Here is a 13,854-nt window from a genome sequence, read left to right as displayed (position 1 = left end):
TATTTAATAAATTGATGAATATAGCTACGGTTGAATGACAGAATTGGTAAGATCATTATTCTCCATTACAGTGGATAAGAACTGTCTAGAATCCCACCACATGAAAATTATTAGATTTATATAGTATAAAGTGGACCTAACACATAGGAGGCCTCCACAAAAATGTGAGATCCTTTCACAAATTTTTGTGGTAATGCTAAAATATTTTCACATTGTATTCATATTTGAAGAACACTTTTGTAAAACTTATATCTGTGTACTAATGTCTTGGTTTATAAATCACTTATATGAGTATTTTAGGTTTAATCTTTTCATTAGTCATGGAATTAGATACCATAGGTATCAGTTCCTATTTTCAGATGGAAAAATTGAGTCTTAAAAGCATTAAATAACTTGCACACGTTCACACACCTACAGAATTATAGCTCTGTTACTTGTACCCAGGATATCTGATTTTAACTTTGAGTCTGGTCTGTTTTTTCAAAGTAGCAATTTAGTAGTACTTGAATTCTTTTAGTTGTTGAATGCCTATGCCCTAATCAGTTAAAAATAGCTCACTTGGGTTATTTGGGGAGTGAGAAATTTGAGTTCAAAAATATCTTCCCAATTCATTTTTAATGAAATAAAATGTTTTATGCAATAAAAAAACACTAAAATTATATATTATTTTTAATGTTAAACTTTTCAATCTAATTATTTTTTACCCCCTTTCTTTGTTTGAGCATTTAATTGATAGTCAATAATATTTATTGAATATACAAATTCTACCAACAAAACTATTAAATGCATGAAAGTATGAAACTTTAGGAAATTCTGAGATAAATATGAGGACAAAGTATAAGCAGTGAGGTAAAATATCTTTGACAGTCCCAGATGATTTATTTTGTTATTACCTTTAGGAGGAGCCATTAATGAATTAATGTACCAAGTGAATCTCAGATATGTGGAGTGAAAAATATCTGTACTGATCAATATTTTGTGAAAGTAGAAAAAAATTTCACAATCATTATTAAATGTAGATTAATCCCTAATAAATAAGAAATAATGAAATACTCTATTTTAGAATATCTGACTAAATGACAGGATAATATAAGTAATGAACTCTGAATGTGTTCATAAAGAGAGGCCAAAAAAGAATAAATAAAGGCCATTTATTTATTAAAGCCCATTAGGGGGAATACAAAGATAGGCCCTTTGAGTGCATGTTCCTAACAGTAAGACGATAATGTCTTTTTTTTTTTTTTGTATTTAAGGATCCAGTTCCTAATAACATTATACTCAGATATGTATCTTAAGTGAGAGAAATGTGAATTATAAAAATATGCAATAAATGAAATAAAGGTATGCAAATAATAGCAATGATACTTGGGTAGAATTTTAAATTAATATAATAATTTATAGATTCCAGAATATTTTCCAACATTGATTAGGAGATATATATATATATATATATATATATATATATATATATATATATATATATATATGGACAAGAAGAAGATGAGCAGAAAGGACAAACAGAGGAATATATTTGCTTCACTCTATTTGATTACAAGAAGAAACATTTGGGACAAAAGTACTCTTCTTGGCAGAGATCTAGATGAGTCTTTATAGCAACTTTTTAAGCTGTTATTGAGCTTTTGGCTGTCTAAAGAACAGCAAATTAATGTTCCAGCTAGGAAATCTTCACTTATACAGGAATACACATTTTACTGAAATATTTGGCAAGATTCATTCTCAAAACACAGTACCTAGCCTAAGGATCAACAGAGGTGGACATCATTCTCTAGGTACAGTGAGAGTGGGAGGATACAGGGAAGTTATGAGACAGTGTGCAACTGCTATAAGGATACTGATATTAATAAAATAGCTGAAGTCTTTTAGGTTCATGATAATGTAATAATCCATACAGAGGAAAGGAATTTACTCAATTGGGAAGAAAGAAAAAGTCTTGATAGAAGACCTAGAATCAGAATTTGAGTTCTGTATTCACTATGTTTCACCTGTCAGTTATGGGGATGATAATATTTATCTCATTTGACTATTGTAAGTATTAACTGAAAAAATCTATGTAAAATATTGAACAGAGTGGCTGATATACAGTAGACCTTCAAAGAATGGTGGTTATTATTCTGGCAAAGAATAGATGCACAGCAAGGACTATTGATGTTGACTAAATTAGTAAATTGCTTATAGATTCTTATAATAGATTTCTACAAGTAAAAGTAATTTTACTGCACTTTCAAGTTTTCTTCTTAGCTGCTGAATATTTGTTTAAAGAAAATGTTTGTTGTGTAACAAGTGAAATAATGTGTGGCTTCTGGGGTTTAGTCTAGAGAGAAGCTAGTATTTATGCAGTAAGGTTAGAGTCCCTGTTGATTGACAGTGAACTTTGCCTAATAATTGTTCTTAGAATATGTGAAACCTAGAATATTAGAACAAACACTTCAGTAGAAAGTACTTTTGAGGGGGAATAAAGAGGAGAGTGGAGAGGAAGTGGAAAAGTGATTCCATAGAAATCTGGTCGGTGGGGACCAGATCATATAAGGTCCTACCCATTAAAGTAAGGATTTTGTACTTTACCTTAAAATAGAAACTTCTTGGAGAATTTTATGCATGGGAGTAACTTGAACAGATATAGATTTTTGCTGCACTATGGGGAATGTTTTGAAGATGGCAGTGATAGATGCAGAGAAACCAGTTTTGAAACTGTTAAATTACTTTTTCTAGAGAGGACAGCTCCTAGACCTAGAATTGTGGAAGAGGAAATGGATGCAGTTCGATACTTTTTGTTGAGAATTTTTACTTCTATATTCATAAAGGATAATGTCTGTAATTATTTTTCTTGTGAAATCTTTATCTGTCTTTTTTATCAAGGAAATGTTGGATTCATAGAGTTAGAAAATGTTCAACCTTTTTCTACTGTTTGGAAGAGTTTAAGAAAATTTAGTGTTGATTCTTCTTTAAAGGTTTGGTAGAATTCATCAGTGAAGCCATCTTGTCCCCGACTTTTTTTGTTGTTGTTCAGTTATTTTTTATTACTGATATAATCTGTACTTGATACAAATCTGTTCAGATTTTCTATTTCTCCTTGAGTCAGTTTTGGTAATTTGTGTGTGTTTAGGAGTTTGTCCATTGCATCTAGGTTACATAATTTGCTGGCAAATGATTGTACACAATATTCCTTTATAATCTTTGCTATTTCTGTCACATTAGTAGGCTTATCTACACTTTTCCTGATTTTTGGTTGTGTATTTTCTCTTTTTTTCTTAGTCAGTCTAACTACAGTTTGTCTATTCTGTTAATAATTTCAACCAGCTGTTGGTTTCACTGATTCTTTTTCTTTTTCTATTTGGTATTTAACTTATCTCCACTCTAAGATTTGTTACTCACTTTCTTCTCTTGACTTTGGGTTCAGTTTGCTCTTTTTTTTTCTAGTTTCTAAAGTGTAAAGTTATTTTATTGAAATCTTTCTTATCTTTTATTGTAGTTCTTTAAAGCTATAAATTTCCTTCTAGCACTGCTTTCATTACATTCCATGATAGCCATTATGTTGTGATTTTGTTTCATTCATCTTAAAGCATTTTCTAATTTTCCTTATGATTTCCTTTTAGACCCACTGTTGGTAAGTTATTTTGGAGTGTGTTGTTTAATTTCTACACATTTGTGAAAAAGTCTGTTTTTTATTCTGTTATTAATTTCTAGGCTCATTCCATTGTTGTTAAGATATTTTGTATGATTTCAATATTTTTACATTTGTTGAGACTTGTTTTGTAGCCTAACATATGCTCTAGCATATTCACTTAAGGAAAAATATGTATTTTGATTTTTAGTAGAGTATGCTATACAAATCTGTTAGTTCTGGTTGATTTATAATGTTGATCAAGTTCTCTATTTAACAAGAGGATTCTACCAATGGGATCATTTTTTAACAATTAATTCCTCTACCCACACACAAAACAATTTTTTGCAATAATCATAAATGAAATGAACAAAAGTAATCATCAGCAGAGAAACTCAACAAGTGAAATTTTTATTTTTATTTTACTGAACTTTATGTGCATAAGCATGGTAAGGAAAAAATAAAAAGGTAAAATAAAAATAAGTATAACAGAAAAAGAAGCACTTCCTAAATATGGCCAGATTACATGGCTCTGCATTTATTTTATTTTATTTTATTTTTTTATTTATTTATTTTTTTTGCGGTATGCGGGCCTCTCACTGTTGTGGCCTCCCCCGTTGCGGAGCACAGGCTCCGGACGCGCAGGCTCAGCGGCCATGGCTCACGGGCCCAGCCGCTCCGTGGCATATGGGATCCTCCCAGACCGGGGCACGAACCCGTATCCCCTGCATCGGCAGGCGGACTCTCAACCACTTGCGCCACCAGGGAGGCCCGGCTCTGCATTTAGATACGGATAAATTGGTGAAAAATATTCACTACAATAAAGTCAATGATTACTTGGACTTTTTATTAGAACAAATGTTCTCCATGGACCAGGAACATTGGTATTACCTGAGAGCTAGTTAGAAATACATAATTCCAGGCTCCATCCCAAACCCATTTTATCAGATTTTGTGTTTTATCATAATGTTCAGGTAATTCATATGCATATGAAGTTTGAAAAATACTGCTATAGCTCAGTGGTTCTCAGCTATGACTGCACTTTAGAATCATTTGATAATCTTTTTTTAAAAAACTGCTTGTATCAGTATCTAGAGACTCTGATATAATCTACCTAGAATGATTCCTTAGCTTTTTTTTTTTTTAATCCTGCCTAGGTGATTCTAATTCTAACCAACAATGAGAATTTCTGCTTTATCAGGGGTTCTTAACCTAGAATCCACAGATCCCTTGTATTTCAATTTAACTGTAATTGGGTTTTTGGTAATCTTATGGGATTCATTTTAATTAAAAAATAAACCACTCTGTAAGGGATTTATAAGATACACCAGACTGCTAAAGGAGTCCATGACACAAAAATGTTAAGAATCTAGAGATAAATAATTACCCTGGCCTTTCTCTAAGGGCAAAATGACATATACACCCACAGATTAATGGAAGCACCACTAATACATGATTATTTTCTGAGCTCAAACTGCTTATCAGACTTTGTCTATCCTTTTTTTGTTGTTGTTCTTCTTCTCTTTACACTGAACAATAAAGATGTATATCTTGTCTTCAATTGATTAAAATGTATTCTTCTAATTAATTTAGGCTATGCCCATTGGTAAATTAAGGTTAGAGATCTAGAATCCATTTTTCCTTCCATCATTATAAGTGTAGCCAGATTTTTCTTAAGGTATCTGATTCTCCCTCATACAGTTCCAATATTTCAAGGAAAAGTAAAATATAGCAGCTCCTTTGGTGGGTTCTGATAGCCTAATCCAATCAGTACCTTTTATTTTATTTTTCACAGTTATTAGTTTAGAAATGGTCATGTGACCTAAGTTAGTCCAATAGGATTGAGACTTTGTCCTCCTATGCTTAGAATGCTGGATCAGAACTGACTGCTCTTCCTCTGAGTATGAACTGGGAATCAACCATTCTCAGATGTGACTGGGAACACTTCTGTGACTATAAAGGAAGTTATCTTTAGGAAGAAGCCAAACTGTAGTTGGAAGGAATGAGAGATGGGAAAAAATGTATTTTTCATGTTATTATTAAATAGCTAAGTCATGCTACCTTGAGTCTGAAGGTCTCCATATCTCTGGACTTTATATTTATGTGAGAAAATAACTCCTCCTTAATGGTAAGCCAGATTGACTTTGCTTGCTGTTTTTCTCAACCAAGAACATTCTAAACTCTTACAGAACTTGGAATTGTGAGTAGGATAATTTTAGAAATTGTCCAATTCCATTAGAAATCTGAACTTGATTGAGTAAAGGTAAGAAAAGGAAACAGAAAAAACAAAACTTTTATCCACAATACATGGAACCTATCAATCATCATTTTATTGTAGCAAAACAGTTAAAGTGAGGCTTTTGGAGCATGGATTTAATCTCAGACCATGTGTCCAAGAAGCTGCCACATTAAAATGTTGGTAATAATCAGGATATTGGAGCATGTTCTCTAAGAAACAAACAAGCTTAGTCCAAAAGTGGCTATTTGAAAACAGGAAAAGCATAAACCATACTTTTCTAAGAGGGATTTAGTTTGCCTAAGGTCTGAATCCTCTAATGTTTGAAATTTCTGTAAATGTCAAGCCTGCTAGGGCATAGTCAGGAAAGCTAAATTTACACAGTAAGCTGAAGTTAATAAGGGAGAGATGAGGAGGTGAAGGATTTAGTAAAAAACAAGGTTGGGACCAAAGAAAAACCTCCCTACCCTCCTCAAGCACCACTTGATAATTAATCCTAATCTGCCAAAGGAAGGATAGTGGTCTTTGTCAAGATGGAAGCACGAAACATTCTGGGATAAATAGGATGTTTTATAATGGATCCTCTCTTTATTTAAAAATGTGATGTTTTGTTGTATTATGTAATTTTTACATTAATATTGATATTTTAAAATATTGCATTAAGATATTATTCATCTTGATTGCAAAGTGTTTTGGTGCCACCTTAAATTTTGTGTCCTTACAAGTGCCTTATTCACCTCACTGTGGTCATAGCTATATATCTCCTCATTGGAGTCAATTATTTTGAATTGCTTAGAGCCCAAGACCGAGATTAAGAAAAAAATGGAGGGACTTCCCTAGTGGTTCAGTGGTTGGGGGTCCGCCTGCCAATGCAGGGGACACGGGTTTGACCCCTGGTCCAGAAAGATCCCACATGCTGCAGAGCAGCTGGGCCAGTGTGCCACAACTACTGAGCCAGCAAGCCACAACTGCTGAGCCCACATGCCACAACTACTGAGCCTGCACTCTAGAGCCTGCGAGCCACAACGGCTGAGCCCTCATGCCACAATTACTGAGGTCTGAACACCCAGAGCCCACGCTCCGCAACGAGAGGCCACCGCAACGAGAGGCTCATGCACCACAGCAAGGAGTGGCCCCAGCTTGCCGCAACTAGAGAAAGCCCATGTGCAGCAATGAAGACCCAACACAGCCAAAAATAAATAAAACAATTTATTTTAAAAAAAGAAAAAAATGGAATATGGTCTTTAATAATTCTGTTGAACCACTTCATCAGTCAGCCTACAAATTTTTTCTCAACTTCATAAGTCAATAGACCCCTTTTATTGATTAGCTCAATTTGAGATGGGTTTTTCTATTACTTTCCCCTGAAAACTTTCTAACATGCCTATGCTTCTTTTATCCTGCAAATCCTTTCTGCTCTGGTTGCTAGGACCACCACTTATTTAGTTTAGGCAGCTTAGGGTAGAAATGGTATTAATTTAAGTTGCCAACACTTTGGGAGATACAACTTTTTTTTTTTTTTTTTTTTTTTTTTTTTTTTTCGGTATGCGGGCCTCTCACTGTTGTGGCCTCTCCCGTTGCGGAGCACAGGCTCCGGACGCGCAGGCTCCGGACGCGCAGGCTCAGCGGCCATGGCTCACGGGCCCAGCCGCTCCGCGGCACATGGGATCCTCCCAGACCGGGGCACGAACCCGTATCCCCTGCATCGGCAGGCGGACTCTCAACCACTGCGCCACCAGGGAGGCCCTGGGAGATACAACTTTTATGATAACATATCCTCACTAAATGAGTGAGGACTTAGCTTTGAAGGCGGGGAGGAAAAATGCTTTTCAACTGTGAATATTTTATATACTATGAATCAAACTATGTGCTCAGGGCTCTGAAGATGGTTATAAACCCAACTGGTTCCTGGTCTTGAGGGACTCATGGGATAATGGCAAAGAAAACTCAAGTACAGTGGGTTAAGGACCAAGAGAGACTGAAATTGTTGTGATCCACAGAAAGCATGTTTGTTTGTTTGCTTGTTTTTGAGTGGGAGGGGTGCTGAATTAATTAAGGGAAACAGAAGAGAAAGAAAGAAAAAAATCTTAAACAGTAACATCGTTCAAAGTTTAACTTTGAAGAGAAAGGTAAAATAAGAGATTTTACTACATGGATTTAAAAATTAGATGATGTTTTTGATAGATGAGATATAGTTACCTCGACATTAAATGAGAAGAGTTAGGAATTTCTATCCTACAGCCAGATTCAGTATCAAAATACTATATTTAGTTCATTCACTCATCTTTTCATTTCAAAAGAGCTGTGGAGTAGTTATGGCCAGCAAGGTCTTAATGTTGCTATAGGGAACTGAAATATAAATTAGGAAAAAAATAATCTAGTTTCAGAATAAGATAAATGTACATATAAACATAAGTTGTGCCATGATATAATAAGTGCTCAAAAAGAAGCATAATTTAGGTAGTGTGGCATTGAGATAAAGGCAAGGTCATATCAGTTTTGGTAAAAATCACAGAATGAGCAATGGGGAAGGGGAGGTAGATTTAAACTGAGCATTCGAGGTTAAAACATGCATTGGCAGAAATGGCACTGAGGAATTGCTTTATTAGCTCACTTACACATTAGAGTTAGAAAATGTTATTCCCCCAAGAAACCACTTTATCAAAGTCTTTAATGGTAGATTTAAGGTTTTTCAGGGTTTTTAAAAGTACTATTTGGCCACTTTATTTTTTCTTCCTGAAAGAGTAGCACAAGATTATATTATAGAGTGAGTTTTTGTTGTTGTTGGTGGTGCTGGTGGTGGTGGTGATGTGTGTGTCTGTGTATGCTGGAATATGTGGGATAACGGAAGCTTGATATGGTTCAATTAATGAAGTATCTGAATTTGTTGCCTAATATATGGAGGAAAAAATAGTTTTGACAAAGGCAATTCCTACTTTATCTAATTTGTGTTAAAATTAAACACTATAGGGCCTCCCTGGTGGCGCAGTGGTTAAGAGTCCGCCTGCCGATGCAGGGGATACGGGTTCGTGCCCCGGTCTGGGAGGATCCCATATGCCGCGGAGCGGCTGGGCCCGTGAGCCATGGCCGCTGGGCCTGCGCATCCGGAGCCTGTGCTCCGCAACGGGAGAGGCCACAACAGTGAGAGGCCCGCATACCGCAAAAAGAAAAAAAAACAAAAAAAAAAAACACTATAAACACATTTTATATTTTGATCCTTGTTTTGATGTTAGCACAGACTGTATATCTCATAATGCAGTTATATATACATGTACACTCTCCATCTTTGCTTTCCTGCTAAACAACAAGCCTATTCACCTTAACTATGAAATCTAAATGCCTATCTACTTATTTCTGAGTTGTATCTTTTGGTTATTTTAAGAATAAGAGTCTCATTCAAAGCAACATGAATATATCTCTTTCTGTAACACTATAGACTATATAAAAATTTTGAAATGTTTCATTTAATTGAGTAGGCAAAGAAACCTACAGATTAATAACTGTTACTGATACAGTATCAGTAAGAGATTGCATATGTGAACTTCTTTATATCCTGAATGATGAGTAGGATATAGGAACAAAAACTTGCACCTAAATTTAAATTTCAGAATTTGGCAATGGATTCATTTTTTGTAATTCCTCTACTTTCTTCAAAGATATTCAAATGTGTCCCTTGGAGAACTAGCAAAAAAAAGACATCACATAAAAATGAGGCAAATGGTGGTGACTTGGAGTCATTCACTGACTAATTTTATCTGTGGAAATAAACAGTTATTTCTTCAAGCAGATTATTTGACCCAGTAGGAAATGCAGACTATGTGCTTGATATCCAAATAAGTTGTCCAAAAAATAATCACCAGTGTTGGTTGTAGAATTGTTCATAAATATTCAATGCCTCCACCTTAAGATGAAAACAGGGAAGAAACTACCTTTGGTATAAAGGTAATATAAGGAAACTTACCAGAGACCAAAGGCTTCTATCCTTTAATCATACCTAACTCTGATGGACTTCAATCAGTTTCAACCTCTCAGCAGGAAGAATCTGGCTACAGGATACAAATGTGAATTTCATTAATACTATTAGAATTTAATAATGAGTTTAATATATTGAACATAGGAGGAATTACTAATCCCAAGAGAGTCTTAAAAGCTGCTATTGGCTTAGATAATTTGGTGTTTTCTAAAAATAAAATGTGTTAAAGTAAGTGAATATATATATATATACATATATATATGGATATATAGTTATTAGATTCCAAAAGCATGCCATTGGAATATTGAATAAATGACTTCCATTCACAGGTGAAAAAAGTGGGGTGTGCATAGATCTAGTGTTAAGAGTGTTAATCATGATGAATTTTATCATAAGAATTGCAACAGTTTCTTAAATTTGACTCCACAGTCATACCTGCTGCCTTTCTCTCCCTCTCATATCCCATCTCAATCTCTAAAGAGAGTGAATAAGTTGAAAACAATGATAGCAAATATTAATACAGTGCTAGTGACAGGTAATAGGCAAAGGATTTATGTGCATTATCTTTTTTTTCTTTTTAAAAAATTTTATTGATGTATAGTTGACTTACACTGCATTAATTTGTGCTGTACAGCAAAGTGATTCACTTATACATATCTATATATTCATTTTCATATTCCTTTCCATAATGGTTTATCACAGGATATTGAATATAGTTCCTTGTGCTATATAGTAGGACCTTGTTGTTTATCCTCTGGAGGTTAACCTTTTTTTTAACAATTTTATTGGGGTATAATTACTTTACAATGGTGTGTTAGTTTCTGCTTTATTACAAACTGAATCAGTTATCCATATACATGTATCCCCATATCTCTTCACTCTTGCGTCTCCCTCCTTCCCACCCTTCTAGCTGGTCACAAAACACAGAGCTGATCTCCCTGTGCTATGCGACTGCATCCCACTAGCTATCTATTTTACATTTGGTAGTGAATATATGTCCATATATACAGTACCACAATCTCACTTTGTCACAGCTTACCCTTCCCCCTCCCTGTGTCCTCAAGTCCATTCTCTAGTAGGTCTGTGTCTTTATTCCTGTCTTGCTCCTAGGTTCTTCATGACAATTTTTTTTTCTTTTTAGATTCCATATGTATGTGTTAGCATATGATATTTGTTTTTCTCTTTCTGACTTACATCACTCTGTAGAACAGACTCTAGATCCATCCACCTCACTACAAATAACTCAATTTTGTTTCTTTTTATGGCTGAGTAATATTCCATAGTATATATGTGCCACATCTTCTTTATGCATTCATCTGTCAATGGACACTTAGGTTGCTTCCATGTCCTGGCTATTGTAAATAGAGCTGCAATGAACATTGTGGTATATTACTCTTTTTGAATTATGGTTTTCTCAGGGTATATGCCTAGTAGTGGGATGGCTGGATCGTATTGTAGTTGTATTTTTAGTTTTTTAAGGAACCTCCATACTGTTCTCCATAGTGGCTGTATCAATTTACATTCCTACCAACAGTGCAAGAGGGTTTCCTTTTCTCCACACCCTCTCCAGCATTTATTGCTTGTAGATTTTTTGATGATGGTCATTCTGACTGGTGTTAAGTGATACCTCATTGTAGTTTTGATTTGCATTTCTCTTATGATTAATGATGTTGAGCATTCTTCCATGTGTTTGTTGGCAATCTGTATATCTTCTTTGGAGAAATGTCTATTTAGGTCTTCTGCCCATTTTTGGATTGGGTGGTTTGTTTTTTTGATATTGAGCTGCATGAGTTGCTTGTAAATTTTGGAGAATAATCCTTTGTCAGTTGCTTCATTTGCGAATATTTTCTCCCATTCTGAGGGTTGTCTTCTTTATAGTTTCCTTTGATGTACAAAAGCTTCTAAGTTTCATTGGGTATTATTTGTTTATTTTTCTGCTTATTTCCATTTCTCTAGGAGGTGGGTGAAAAAGGATCTTGCTGTGATTTGTGTCATAGAGTATTCTGCCTATGTTTTCCTCTAAGAGTTTTAGAGTGTCTGGACTTAAATGTAGGCCTTTAATCCATTTTGAGTTTATTTTTGTGTATGGTGTTAGGGACTGTTCTAATTTCATTCTTTTACATGTACCTGTCCAGTTTTCCCAGCACCACTTATTGAAGAGGCTGTCTTTTCTCCATTGTATATTCTTGCTTCCTTTATAAAAAAATATGGTGATCATATGTGCATGGGTTTATCTCTAGGATTTCTATCCTGTTCCAGTGATCTATATGTCTGTTTTTGTGCCAGTGCCATACTGCCTTGATTACTGTAGCTTTGCAGTATAATCTGAAGTCAGGGAGCCTGATTCCTCCAGCTCCGTTTTTTTTTTTTTTTTTTTTTTTTTCGTCAAGATTGCTTTGGCTAATTGGGGTCTTTTGTGTTTCCATACAAATTATGAAATATTTTGGTCTAGTTCTGTGAAAAATGCCATTGGTAGTTTGATAGGGATTGCACTGAATCTGTAGATTGTTTTGGGTAGTATAATCATTTTCACAATGTTGTTTCTTCCAATCCAAGAACATGGTATATCTCTCCATCTGCTTGTATCATCTTTAATTTCTTTCATCCGTGCCTTATAATTTTCTGCATAGAGTTCTTTTGTCTCCTTAGGTAGTTTTATTCCTGGGTATTATATTCTTCTGGTTGCAGTGCTAAATGGGAGTGTTTTCTTAATTTCACTTTCAGATTTTTCATCATTAGTGTATAGGAATGCAAGAGATTTCTGTGCATTGATTTTGTATCCTGCTACTTTACCAAATTCATTGATTAGCTTTAGTAGTTTTCTGGTAGCATCTTTAGGATTCACTATGTATAGTATCCTGTCATCTGCAAACAGTGACAGCTTTACCTCTTTTTTTCTGATTTGGATTCCTTCTATTTCTTTTTCTTCTCTAATTGCTGTGGCTAAAGATCCAAAACTATGTTGAATAATAGTGGTGAGAGTGGGCAACCTTGTCTTGTTCCTGATCTTATTTGAAATGGTTTCAATTTTTCACCATTGACGATGATGTAGGCTTTGGGTTTGTCATGTATGGCCTTTATTATGTTGAGGTAAGTTCCCTTTACTCCCACTTTCTGTAGGGTTTTTATCATAAATGGGTGTTGAATTTTGTCAAAAGCTTTCTCTGCATCAATTGAGATGATGATATGGTTTTTCTCCTTCAATTTGTTAATATGGTTTATCACATTGATTGATTTGCATATATTGAAAAATCCTTGCATTCCTGGGATAAACCCCACTTGATCATGGTGTATGATGCTTTTAATGTGCTGTTGGATTCTGTTTGCTAGTATTTTGTTGAGGATTTTTGCATCTATGTCCATCAGTGATATTGGCCTGTAGGTTTCTTTCTTTGTGACAACATTGTCTGGTTTGGGTATTGGGGTGACGGTGGCCTCATAGAATGAGTTTAGGAGTGTTCCTCCCTCTGCTATATTTTGGAAGAGTTTGAGAAGGATAGGTGTTAGCTCTTCTCTAAATGTTTGATAGAATTCGCCTGTGAAGCCATCTGGTCCTGGGCTTTTGTTTGTTGGAAGATTTTTAGTCACACTTACAATTTCCAGGCTTGTGACTGGTCTGTTCATACTCTCTATTTCATCCTGGTTCAGTCTCGGAAGGTTGTGCATTTCTAAGAATTTTTCCATTTCTTCCAGGTTGTCCATTTTATTGGCATATAGTTGCTTGTAGTAATCTCTCATGATCCTTTGTATTTCTGCAGTGTTTGTTGTTACTTCTCCTTTTTCATTTCTAATTCTTTTGATTTGAGTCTTTTCCCTTTTTCTTCTTGATGAGTCTGGCTAATTGTTTATCAATTTTGTTTATCTTCTCAAAGAACCAGCTTTTAGTTTTATTGATCTTTGCTATCATTTCCTTCATTTCTTTTGTATTTATTTCTGATCTGATCTTTATGATTTCTTTCCTTCTGCTAACTTTAGGGTTTTTTTGGTTCTTCTTTCTCTAATTGCTTTAGGTGTAAGCTTAGG

The sequence above is a fragment of the Mesoplodon densirostris genome, chromosome 1, assembly GCF_025265405.1.
Source record: "Mesoplodon densirostris isolate mMesDen1 chromosome 1, mMesDen1 primary haplotype, whole genome shotgun sequence".
Classification (NCBI taxonomy): domain Eukaryota; kingdom Metazoa; phylum Chordata; class Mammalia; order Artiodactyla; family Ziphiidae; genus Mesoplodon; species Mesoplodon densirostris.
Note: the sequence above shows the minus strand (reverse complement) of the source record.